This window comes from Glandiceps talaboti, chromosome 2, assembly GCF_964340395.1.
Source record: "Glandiceps talaboti chromosome 2, keGlaTala1.1, whole genome shotgun sequence".
NCBI classification, from domain to species: domain Eukaryota; kingdom Metazoa; phylum Hemichordata; class Enteropneusta; family Spengelidae; genus Glandiceps; species Glandiceps talaboti.
In genome coordinates, this window is record NC_135550.1 from 27,246,385 (window position 1) to 27,259,175 (window position 12,791).

Genomic DNA, 12,791 nt, shown 5'->3' on the forward strand with positions numbered 1-12,791 from the left:
AAATGACACTCGACATTTTTATGACAAGATTTGTACATTTGTAAGAAACGTAAGTATAATGCCAAGATTCCATGTGAAGCAGAACGTGAAACAAAGTTTTATCACGGAGATTCGTTCTGTAAAATAGATCTTGAATCACAATTTCATACATTGCTATCACTCTATTAAAATCTCTTACACAGTCAATAGTCTACAGAAGTACTTGAAAAACACAATCCACGTACGTAGCGGCATGATTGTGATGCATTCTTTCGTACATCTGTCAACAATTTCTCTGATTAAACTCTTACGGTTTCCCCTAACAACGATATAAGCGACCAGCAAAAATTTGGATCTCCAATGTTTTGGTGCTTGACTAGCGTTTGTCGCTAAAATCCTTCATAGCTCGAAAACTACTTTAAGAACACACGATGCGACCTTCTTTGTTCAGTAATATAGTTTGCAGTCACATTGACATCACATAAATTTCTAAACGTGGACGTCACTGCTTTATCAAACTAATCGTTACCTGTGTACATCTACAACTCAACAAAGGGATTTGCTAACTTTGTAGGTGTGTCACCTTTTCATAAAATATAATTTCTGGCAACAGATCTGTTGTAGCAACAATGTTGTTTTAACAAAGCAATATTCTATTAACTCGGCGTTTTTGACTGACTCTGTACTTTGGATTCATATGGTTCTAACGTTGATAGCTGTTATGTAAACATTGTGATTGAGAGGAATGCATTGAGTGATAGACAAGTATTGCTCTCACAATCTTGGTTTTACAACATAACCACTCAAACCAACGTTGTTTAGTTCAAGAGGCTTAGTTAGGCGACAGAGAACACGTTTGTGAAATTTCAGTACCATGTTAAACATTTACGATCGCCAAGGTGTTCACTTCATTTTGAATTCTATTGAAATCGAATCACTTGATGCCTACTCGCAAAACGTTGTCCCGGAGAAAATAAAATAAAGGAGAGTAAAAAAGTGTACTCCTATTAACACACCGTCAGACGATTGCAAAACCGAGTCCGTTGAGTCATGGATTAAAACGTATCTGCTAATCCCAAATTGTTTGCGATTTAGAAGTCACTTGATCTATGGGCCAAGACAGAAGATGTTTAAAAGAATCCTGATCTATTTCATCTTGTTCGGAACTCTGTTCAGTGGAGGACACTGTGGTAAGTGATTCAACGAATGTTTACATGTGTATTGCAATTACTGTCTTTCTAAAAACACAGCCTAAATTGTGTTCATTTCAATATATATTGGATCTATTTTGAAATTTATGTCAATTTTTCCTGTAGAGGATTGAGATGATTGATACGAATGCTACGAATGTACACGTAATTATTTGTTGAAACAACACAAACTCAATACCCATCAGAATCCACCTTTCTAACGACAAACTTAGACCAGATTGCACACCATTAGCTTTTTAAAAATATGGACAAAACATACATGTTTTACTAGTATATCATATTGAAAAGAATATGGCAATCATTCGATGTCATTTATATGGTATCTACTGTGAATAGCGAAAGTGTCGAGTTTTGACCAACTCCTGTTTAATAGTATAACATTGTATATATCAACAGTTATAATACTATTGGTGCTGTCACAATTTTTTTCCTATGACCGTCAGAAAACGATGCACCGCACCGTATCTTATTGTTATCACTGTACTTCTCTACCACTGTTCTGTTATTCTTGTCCAGATCAACCTGCCCTGACTATTTTTCCGTCAAACCGACAAGTACTTATCTGATCATCTGAAACAAAGGTTCATGTGGAACATTACATGACATAAAAAAATGAAGCCCTTGAAATAGATTTATTCATTATTTTTGTTTTTCCTTACGAATTTAGTGACAAGGGTTTGATTAAATTTACCACGCCGTAGCTAAGAAGAGTGTCGTTCAGTTTGACTCTACCGAACAACGCAGGTTTTCCCCGAGTACTCCGGTTTCCTCCTGCATTAACATTGAACCTTCCTCCTATTATTGGGCAATGCCTGTTGGGTGGTTATAAATAAATAAATAAATAAATAAATAAATAAATAAAATGTGACACTGGTGGCAGCGATGGGATACCTAAATCGCAAAATGATGCAAAGTTAGATCATACGAGTCAAAGTACAATGTGATCCCTATCCAAATTCTCAAATATGGCCTTCCTCGAGAACCGATTTGTAAAATGTGTCCCCTCTCCCCCATCCCGGCCCTTCCCTTAAAATAAGGACTACCTTTACTTTTCTAGGACAGACGAATGACAGACTTCATAACTGGCGATGGGCCGAAGTACCTTGACTGGTGTAGCGTCGGTTGAATTATTTTTCCCGTTTAAATATTTGTTTGTACCCTGTTTAGTTTTCAGATTTCGGGGCTACCCTAATACGGTGCCTGTAAACGAACTAATCGCTGACCAAAGCCTTATCTGCACATTCGAAGCTACGGGACAAGGGCAGACAGGGCTGTATTACTACGCTCTAGAAAGTATATCACCAGATCCAGGCCTGTCTCCACCGTTTGAGTTGATCCAAGGTAAGTCAGTGTCATTTGTCTATATCCCATATGAAGTAAATATATATATATATTTATATAATTATTTTTATTCAATTGTGTATCTGAAAAATTCAACTAAAAATGCTATTGAACAGAGACTTGTAATAATAACACGATTGGAACTATTTTGGGATAATTGGATAATGGTGAATTCGGAACAATTGCATCAGAAAACTGAATATGTACAGATAATTCTGGGTAAAAATAAGGTTTTCCCCTTGTTTTCTGTAAAACTGCATCTTATTATTTGTAAATTGGCCTAGCTTATGGGTAATTTATAAGATTGCACATATTATGGCTGGGGAATATTTCAAATTTTGCTTGCTTTCTTCAATTTTACCAAAAATCCTAATTATTGAACTGCTTAACATTTTCAAACTTTGACAAATTCCTCACTGAGGGCTAGTAGCAAATGCAACACAATGGTGTTTTCAAGCAACATTGCAATTTGCCTGATAATAGCATGATACAAAGTTGAAATACATAGCAACAGCAGATAATTTTCCTCAGTCATATTTAGAAAATAAGGCTTAAACACTGGATTTGACCGGTGAAACCAAATAGAGCCTCAACAACTTGATAAATATCAATGCATTATATACAACTGACATTTTGAGACTGACAAATCCATTCAAATGTATGCTAATGCACAAATATTACATTAGATATTTGCAATTTACATTTAACACACAACTTTTGCAAAGTTTATGATGAAAAAATCCCTGTAAATTTCAGTTCTCATAAAACTGCAGCTATAACACGAAACATCAGGGTCGTCACAGTGATGACCCTGTCATGTATTCAGAGGATCTTCACAGTGTTGGTCCTGTCAAGTATTCACAGGGTCATCACAGTGGTGACCCTGTCATGTATTCACAGGGTCTTCACAATGTTGGCCCTGTCGAGTATTCACAGGGTCATCACATTGATGACCCTGTCATGTATTCACAGGGTCTTCACAATGTTGGCCCTGTCGAGTATTCACAGGGTCATCACAGTGGTGACCCTGTCATGTATTCACAGGGTCTTCACAATGTTGGCCCTGTCGAGTATTCACAGGGTCATCACAGTGGTGACCCTGTCATGTATTCACAGGGTCTTCACAATGTTGGCCCTGTCGAGTATTCAAAGGGTCATCACAGTGGTGACCCTGTCATGTATTCACAGGGTTTTCACAATGTTGGCCCTGTCGAGTATTCACAGGGTCTTCACAGTGATGACCCTGTCATATATTCACAGGGTGTTCACAGTGTTGGCCCTTCACAGTTTCCAGCCCATTCCATACTCAGAAAAGAATAAAACGTAGACTTATTATTTTATCAATTTGTCCTTAAAAATCAGAATTTATTACAGTTGTTGCAATATAATTCACACTCACATCATAAAATGGAAAATAGTTTCATGGTTTACTGTTATTCAAATATACATTTAAAATCAGTGAATACTTCATCTAGTTTGATATTTCAGATGATGATGATGATGATGATGATGATGATGATGATGATGATGATGAGGATGATGATGATGATAATAATAATAATAATACAAATTTATAATGCGCCTTTCCTCCTGAGAGCTCAAGGCACACAAAATTCTTGCCCAAGGACTTTAACCATTCAGAAAAATATGGCAGCAATGGGGCTCAAAGCCGGCCATGCTAACCATTCGCCTATCAAGAATCATGACAATATTAGAATCATTACCAAATTTCATCTCAGGACTTAGTTTTAGAGGTATAGTTCAATACTAAAATCACTTGCATCATCCATATGAGAAGAACAGACATGCATTTTACCTTGAACCAACCTATATGAATATGCCAGTTAGTGTTAGAACTTAGAGAATGTTTCCAAGCAAACTGAAGAAGACATTAATTTTAAGTGCCACTGACATACATGTACATTGGTTACATTATGTGAGGTACCCCATATAATTTAAAAAATTTAATGAGATCAATGAAACAATAAAATTTCTAGACAATTGTAGGTCCCTAATATTTGAGAAACAACTGACCCAAAATATGACATTTTTAACCCTATTTGCATATCACTTATGGGATCATCAAGTAATTAATATCTCTTGAAAAGTATGTCCTCAGAAACATCCCTGTGGAATTTCAGCCAAATAAGCCAAACAATTTTGAGATTTTGACCAAAAAGAGTTACTTTTACTTGTCATCACCGATAGGATCACTGTGTCACAGACGATCATTGTGTATACAACCCTATAAACATTTTCATCAAATTTCAGGCAATTCCACCCAGCGGTTTTTGAGTTCAAGTTGTTGCCTTTTTGAAAGCCTGCAGTGTGATAATTTGAATTGAAACACTTTCCCAGCTATATACCCGAAGTCAAACAGTATTAGTGAACACTGACAATAACTTTATAGTTTCTATCTTGAAACAAAAGAGGGGGATGTAGTAAGGTCACACTAACATGTAGGTTACACGTATTAAATATCCTGTATGGTCATGTTCAATACTAAGTGTTTCCACGATACAATGGCATCCTACCATAGTAAATAAGTGTAGTATCATCACATCAGTCTATCTTGAGTCATCCTTGTATATCGAGGCCTACTTTTGATAACACATCATAATTGTACACTTTCATTTGATATCAACCTGAGATAATCAAGTCTTCAGCAGTCACGAAAAGTTTCACAAATAGTTGCAGCAGTAGTTTCCACTTTTCCCTTGCATTGTCCACACAATGTGTCTTGTACAAAAATAAGAAGAAGAACACTCCTTCTGGAACATTTTCCTTTATCAAGATTAGTCATTGATCTTCACTGTTCGTTCTTGCAAATAGTTTGTAGCATATCATTCCTAAAGTCTTTTTATCTTCATCAGTCAGTATGCAATGTCGCTTCTCCTCGAGAACTAATAATACATGTATACAATTACCTGTAAGAAACAAAAAGATGAAATAAACATGGTGCTCATATTTATTTTTGACTTCTCAGAGAAGAAAGTCAACATAGTAATAAACAAAGATTTAAGCTGTTAGGAGCCATGCGTCACACTGTTGAATTGAGGTTAGGGGTTAGGATTATCTCTGGTGCTAGCTGATTGTAGCGTTTGCTGTGATTTTGAGAGCTTTTTCTTCTATTTTTGTGCTTTTTTTCATACTGTTGTTTAACAGGAAGCAAACATTACAAAGTTTGAAAGTTAACCCAAATAGATGAGACCATGCTGAAAACATTGCTACAGTTGCTGTTTTTGAAGGAAATGTAGGTACCTCTGAAGACTGTTTGGGTCTTGAAGTCTCAATAATTAATGTTGGAGTTAGGAAATGTCCCAAAATTTCGCAGTCAAGGCGTAATTTACCAGACAAATACACCCAACTTGGGAATTGTAGCATTTGCTTCCAGTTAAATGTCGGAATGAAGAAAGTACAAAAACAGAAAAAAAGTCCTAAAAATCACGTCGAACACTACAATTAGTGCAGTTACTCTGCCTCAAATAACCGCGTTACTTTATCTGATGCAGAGTAACATCGCAACTTCATATATAAGTGGCCCCTAATTAGGATTAAAAGATTTTCGCTATGGCAAATAGGTAACATCATCACATCAAGGAAATGCATTCAGATGCAACACCTCTATAGGTGTATGCAAACTTTTAATGTTTTTTTTTATGTATACTCAGCCATATTAATGTTTACTGACTTGCCTACCAGATGATGTTATTTAAATAGCAAAACTATACTAGCATCTGTTTGTTGTTAAGGGTGTGATCATTGTTGTTAGGAATATTTGCATACATTTTTTTAATGTTTACTCACTTGTCTACCACACATTGTATTGGTTGTTACTAAGGGCATGGTCATGGTTGCTAGGGCCAATTGTGTCAACATAATAATAATGTTGGGTTCTTACATTGCGCTTGCCGTGCTCAAAGCACTTTACAATTATTACCCCTGGCTCGGGTAACACTTCAAGAAATATCTCACCATATTTCAGTCTCATAGACCAAATTCTTTCTGAGATATAAGTTTTTGACTAAAATTCACATTTTATACATAATTTGCACATCGCTGGTGAGATCATTATACGTTTAGCACTTCTCCATCTATACATCCCAATTGCACCCCCTTTACATTTCAGAAAAATCTGCGAAGTGATTTTTGGAATTAAGCCACATTTCAGCCCTAATTAGTAATTTGCATATTAATGATTGAATCATCATGTTATGAACACATCTTAATCTACACACCACTAAGAAAGTCCCTACTAAATGTCAGACCAATCTACTCAGTATTTTTTTATTTTATGCTTTTTGACCAAAAATGACTTTTTTTTGCCAAAATCACACCTGTGGTGTGATTATTTTGCTTTGAACAATTTCCCAATACCCACCAAAGTAATGTCCAACCAAATACTAGGGCAATCACCCACACACGGACACCTATAACACTAATGAACCTAGACTGTCGACAGTCGTTTGTGGTATGTTATATCTAAAACTAAAGTTGACCCATAGCTCTGATCCGGAGCAATACTATAACCATGTACTCAGATAGCAACAACGATTGCCAGAGGCTCATGTATGCAGTTATAGTATTGCTCCTGATAAAACGTAGCAAAAAAGGCATGAAATACAGTCCTATACTGAACCTTTTAAGTTCAGTTAATCTAAAAATGAAAAGGTTATATCACAAGCAATACCATACTTTTTATAATTACTTTAGTATGTGTTAATTAGGGATTTCAGGTGAAAATTAACCATACCTTGTACAACATTAAAAATGGGCTCATTTGATAGATCTCTTCAAAACAAGAAAAATGCATTTTATTTGATTCAATCTTTCATTCAAAAGTTACAGATTTTTATATGATTAAATTTTATGATTTAATTTGGAAATGTCTTGGTCAGGGTAATCACAGTTGAATAGGAAAGACAATGGCACCAAATATGATGGAATTTGGACAAAGAAAACTGTAAATAACTCTAGCATTTCTTGACCAATTTGCACCAAATTTTCAGCAAATGCAGCATAGAAGACGACCTTTTGCATGACACCATACTTTTGTTCATACACTGACTAGTTGCCAAGGAAATGCAGTATTTTTATTTTAAAATATGAAAAATTAATGAACAGCAAAATAATTTCCAGGTATATGGAAAGTAATTGATGCTGAAAATGTTTCCCTATCATGATGTGACTGGAATGTTCATTCCTTCAAAATTTATCCACCCTAAAACGCACAAAATGTACTGTGACCATTGAAACCAAACTATGAATACATTTCCCTTGTTACCGATGGCAGCAAGTTTTTGTTGTGAAATAGTACAGTTAATGCTGATACATCAAATATCAGATCTTAAAATACTATGGTATTGGTATTCAGTTGTTTTTAATTTTGTTGTCATCAAATTAATTTCAGCAAGGAGATATATTGGGATGACATTAGTCAAATAGAGTTTGTTTATGTTCTGATGAAAATGATACAAAAATAATATTTGAGATTTAACACCTGAACCAAATTTTAGTGAACCCCTTTGCCTCAGTATGTTAATAAGTACAGCCTAACAGTATATTTTGTATCTCACACACTCCTTACATTCGTATTCATACAATGTACATGTGTATCGCAATACAATAGGAACACATTAACACATTTATTACAATTTACATAACATGCATAATTAACAAATGACCCCTTCAATGAACAATAGCTTGCATCTGACATGGTACACAGGACTTTTGTGAAATTGTTAAATTTTGATCGATTCAAATTGTGCAAACGACATCTTCTGGAAATAAAACACACATATAACCATCAATGGGGTAGCTTACCTTGCATTTCGTCAGACAATTGTCCATGAGCGACGATTGGTGAGTGTTCATCATTGACCATGCCATGTTGACTGTTTGTCGACCTCCGTTAAACTCTATCCATAGTTATGAATCGCTCTCTCTTCTTCATAAGGCTTATGAGAATACTGGTATACCACCAGTGTATTTCACAAACCACGATCACAGCATTGAAGACATGTAAATGTATTAAGTCTCGCGATTGTCAGAACATAAAAAAACCCCATAAACTCTTTGTACCCATGGCCGTATGTGTTGGAAAAGGTCAGTGGCATAATCCCTGCGTGACCTAATGGTAAAGTCCATTTCTGTTAGGTACGCGAACAACAAGGGTGAATGACTCGTCTACTGCAATGATTGCCCAAAGACATATCGCTAAAAACTGCTTTCGCGAAAGAATCCTACTTTTGAATAATTCCAATAAAAGTGTATGAAATACGTTTTAATATACACGCGAGAAGAATTTGTGTGTGTGTGTAGCGATATATTTTTCAGTTAAATGACCTGTTCATAACATGGACTAGTCCTGATTACCCAGACTCCTTTCGTGCCCAGCTGGTCTTTGAGTGAAGATTACATCGAGGACATAAACAGTCTGATAACATACGTGACCCAGGTTTTGGAAACGACGCGATGATCGATGACTGTGTTTTAGGGATTTCTAAAAAGAAGTCGTCCATGAGAAATACACGGTAAGTAGCCTGCTAAACAGCCTATTTGTATGATTGTTAGTGGAGTTTGTGGATAGATATCATATCATCGAAGGTGTCTATGTTTTATGCAAATTAGAATGTGATCATGACCCGTCTATTGTTTGTATTTACATGTAGATATGGTGTGTGCTGGTATAATCCATATGTGATGTGTGAGAGAACAATGGCAACAAGTTGCATTATTAATATAGAAACTGATACTAATTATAAGGATACACTGAGGTTAAAAACCACACAACAGCCCTGGGGGTAATATATGTATACTAGTGCCCACATATCAGGTCTATGTATATGTGTGTATGGATGGTGGATGTCAGCTTTGTTTCATTAAAAGACTTTTTCTGTAAAAGGATATTGTTACCTTGGTCAAAATCTCATCAGACATTCTTAAAACCTACGACCATAGGTAATCTCAAACTGCTTATTATAGCTTGTCCCCCATCCATATATGAAAATGTCCATATACACTGTTGTAAATCCGAAGTGTTTAAATTTTCAGTGTTTTTTGACTCCAGGTCTGAACTGTTACATGTAATATACTAGTAATTATATGCCATCTGCCTTTGGTTGACCCTCTGTACTTATCGGCTTTTACTTTAGTGTGTTAAACTTATGTTAGCTGCTTTCACAAAAACTTGTTAGGGGGGGAGGGGGGACTTGAAAATATATGGGTTGTGTGGGGGGGGGGGGGGTACCTGAAAAAATTGACATGACTTTTCAAACATGGGAAAATAAGCTTTTAAAATGTTGGTTTTCCTTTTTCAATAATAACAACAACAACAACAACAACAACAACAACAAAACAGCAGCTACAAACAACAGTTGCTCACAAGTTAGTAAAATGAAAAACAAAAACAGTCAAATTTTAATTTTCTTTTAAGAAACTGTTAATGTAATGATAAATTGAAATGGGCAAATTGAGTGGTACAGATTGTTTTTTGTCTGAAAATACCAGTGTCTTTCATGTCCACTACTATCTACTGAAATTTGGTTCATTTAATGTGTGAAATTACCTTTACACTGTACTGAAAATATTCTTTGTGATATGAATGTGTTTTGGTTTGTGGTTATCACAATGATATGTAACTTTTTCATGTAAATGCTTACTTGTATTAAATGACAGACACATATGACAGACAACATTTTAATTTGCAGCTCTTGGAAGTTAAAAAAAAGTTGGAAAAGGTTCATCTCAGCCTGCCATCAAAATGTAAAAGATGCACCTGCACTAAAACATACTTGACAAGTATCAAAAACTTCTGTGCAAGATATTTTTTATCCTATAGATATGACTATAATTTTCAATATAAACTTTTAATAACACATTCTAAATATTTCCTAAAATTAGCACATTGGCAACGTCTGCTACATGTGAAACAGAAGACAATATCTCACAAGCTGAGTTAACAGAGGAAAATTAAAATAAGTTTTTTGCACATACTTTTCAACTTTGCATGAATATACTATTACCTTTAAATATAAAGATAAATAAATAAACTTTGACATAACTATCAATATAAAGTTACCCTAAAGATATATGGCAGGAATGAGGTAGTGAACCTGTATAGTAAAGCGTTAGTGTCAAGTAAAAATGTTGAGAAACTTGACGAATTGAGCAAGAAACTGTGTCAAGAAAGAGATATTAAAGGGAGCAATCCTTCATTTAGAACAACAGAGAACACTTGCCTCTATGAGGGAAAGAAAAAGAATGAAAGAAAGGGAGCAATGTGCTGAACAAATTTGATGAATATGACTGGGATGCGCTTTTCAGAAACGGTGACATTTCCAAATTGAAAGTGAAAGAACTTGATAAGTACCTTTCCAACTGTGAAATTCCAGCTGTGGCAGGAATGCACAAAATAGACAAAGTTGAGGCTGTAAGATGCCACTATTATCAATCTAAAGAAAGTGAGAGTGATTTGTCATCTGATGACAGTGACACTGACAGTGAGAATGATGATACAGCTAGTTCCAACTCTGATGAAGTTGAAGGAGAAATTGGGTGTGATGATGATGATGACAATGCCATGTTTATATACACAAGATCTGGAAGGAGAGCTACCACTTGGAAATCAAAAATTTAAATAAACACATTCTGAGACTTTGTTTAAAATCCTGCATTCACCTTTGTAATCTAACGTCAAAACCAGTCCAATAATCAGGCTCTTACATGGTAAATGTATTACCAGGTTCATTAAGATATACAATTACTATGATAATAGGGCCATCTTAATTATCATTACCACTAATATATATCACTTGATTCCTATTCTGTTAGATGAAATGTGGCTGGCATTTTTGAGTCATACATTTATTTTCTTTTGACATTATATTGAACTAATTTACATCAAACAAGAACGGGATACATGGAAATGCATTTTATTAAGAGTTTTTTTTAGTGTTATTTAGACCAATTTAGGAAACTGAACTGGAACAACACAGTATAAAACTCTCTTTAGATAACACAATATTTGCAAATACAACTAAAATGACATTCAACTGTAACACTACTAGTATAATGTACTAATACAATATTGAACAGAAAACAAAGACTCAGTTGGTTTGCTGAGCATTTTACAAGAGTTCTTCAAAGTTTAATTCATTTACAAGTATATGTTGTTTTTTGGAAAGGCAATGCACTGGTTAACATAACATTTTGTTTTAACTGGTGTTTGTATATATATATATATATATATATACACACACACAATATACAAATTTATTATATATATAATGGACAAAGTTGGTATTAAGTGTATTATGTACAGTTTTGTACTTGGTATAGAATGTTAACGCACAGGAAGAGTATTCCAAAAAAAATATTCGGGTGGGGGGGTACTTGAAAATTTATTCGGGTAGGGGGGTACTTGTAATATTTTGGGCTTTGGCAGGGGGGTACTTGAAAATTTTTGGAATATGGCGGGGGGGGGGTACTTGAAAAAAAATTAGGGTTTTACAAAAATTCTCCCGAACCCCCCCCCCCCCCCAACAGGTTTTTGTGAAAGCCGCCTTAGCGGTGCCATTGCCTTGGGTTTTGTGTATCATCATCTAAAAAGTACAGTGAATAAAATAGCTAACTATCTTAGTAACTAAATAACTAACTAACTACGTGTGTATGTATATTGTATAAATGTACACTAATTTTTAGAGTGTACAGAGCCAGGTGTACATTTATTTCCAAAGGGTGTATTTCAGTCACAACTTATTGTCAATCTTTTGTTTTCGAGCAAAATAAGGATACAAAAGTTTTCAGTGAAAAATTGTAAGTAAACAATATCGAACGATTGACAACAAATTTGGCATTGGAAATGCTGGTTATAGCTCGATCTCTAGTTGTCTGCTAGATTTGTTTACAAGGGGACGTGCAGTGATCATGTGGTACAACAAGCAAAAATACGGCTGTTGGTGAAAACTACGCCTGTGTATCTGCAGGGCTCTCGACCAATCAGAATGCGAGATTGGAGATAGGTGACGTATAATGCAGTATATCCAATCGATGGTGTTCCAAAACACTCAATACATTCTAGCAGCAGATCTGTCTTACCATTTGTTATAACACAGTACGATTCAGTCAAACAAAGATTCCTAGACTAGTGTTGTTATGAACATGGACAGTGGAACACATTTCATTCATGAGCTGGCCAAGTATCTTTGAAGTAGATAGTGAAGGCAATTATACCACAATGTTTGTTGAATTCAATCTGCA